Genomic DNA, 1,380 nt, shown 5'->3' with positions numbered 1-1,380 from the left:
CTATGTCCCCACTGAGCCCTCTGACTGGCCTCCCCACACGCCCACCCCACCCTGCCCAGCGTCCCATAACCGAATTCAATCATGCACTTGGCCTTCGCCTCCCTGAGCAGAAGGCCAGTTTCTGAAAGAGAGAGAGAGACTCATATTTGTGTGCAGCTGAACCGCAAAGCCGTGCCCAGAGGCCTGCAGCCGCCTGCCCCAGGACGCTGGCGAGCAGGATCCCTAAGGAGCCTGGTGTACAGAAAGGAGTGGGCCAGGGCACGACCGAGCAGGCTGGGCTCCACGTGGCTCCACTCAGAACCCCCTTAAACAAAGGACGTGTTGCCCCAGACGCAGAGACCAGCCTCGGCCTCGAGCACGCCACCGCCAGTGACCAACAGAGTGGAGCGTGAGGCCCAGCCACTCCAGGCCAGCAGGGGCCTCATCCGCTCCCGGCGGGGTTGGCTGAGGGACTGTCTGGCCTGCACTCTCTACCCAACCTTGCTGCCTCCCTGCCCTGCTAGAGGTATTTATCCCATCAAACTCCATCTCAGCGTCTGCTTCCTGAAGACTCACCGGCAGTGGGGAGTGGGGGAAAGGACCCCACCCAAGCAGCTGCACTGTTACCAGTTTCAGGTATCGGGAGGCTGTGTCGCCTGCTCAGGCTGCTGTAAAGGACACCGCAGAGTGGGAGCTTAATCGCGGGCACTTACTGCTTGCTCACGGTTCTGGGGCTGGAATCCGAGATCAAGGCGCCAGCAGATTCAGCGTCTGCTGAGGACTCGCCTTCTGGTTCGTAGATGGCCACCATCTCGCTGTGTCCTCACACGCCGGAAGGGGACAGGGAGCGCTCTTTCGTAAGGGCACCGAGCCCGCTCAGCTCCCAAGGCCCCACCTGCTGATACTGTCATTGGGGATTAGGCTTCAACCTACGGATTCGAAGGGACACAAGCATTCGATCTATTGCAGACGACATGGTCAACTGCATTTTTCAAAGGGACCCACTGCTGGAAACTAGAAACTGTGGAGGCTATGGCAGTGTACAGCGAGCGCTTCCTCCTAAGTGCAGAGCTCCCAGAGGCAGGTGGGAAGAGGCAGAAGACGAGGAACGACAGGAGAAAGAGAAGGGACGCGAAGGAGGAAGACACCCGAGGCCCCCTGCACCGCACGAGGCCCCGCCCTCGGCCCCGCCCCTCGGCCCCGCCCACCTCACACCCGCGCGCACGCACACACACACAAACACGGCACGCACACACAAACACAGCACGCACTCACACACACAAACACAGCACACACTCACACAAACACAGCACACACTCACACGCACAAACACAGCACACACACAAACACAAGATGCACTCACACACACAAACACAGCACGCACTCACATAAACACAGCAC

This window comes from Pteropus vampyrus, unplaced genomic scaffold (assembly GCF_000151845.1).
Source record: "Pteropus vampyrus isolate Shadow unplaced genomic scaffold, Pvam_2.0 Scaffold268, whole genome shotgun sequence".
NCBI lineage: Eukaryota > Metazoa > Chordata > Mammalia > Chiroptera > Pteropodidae > Pteropus > Pteropus vampyrus.
Note: the sequence above shows the minus strand (reverse complement) of the source record.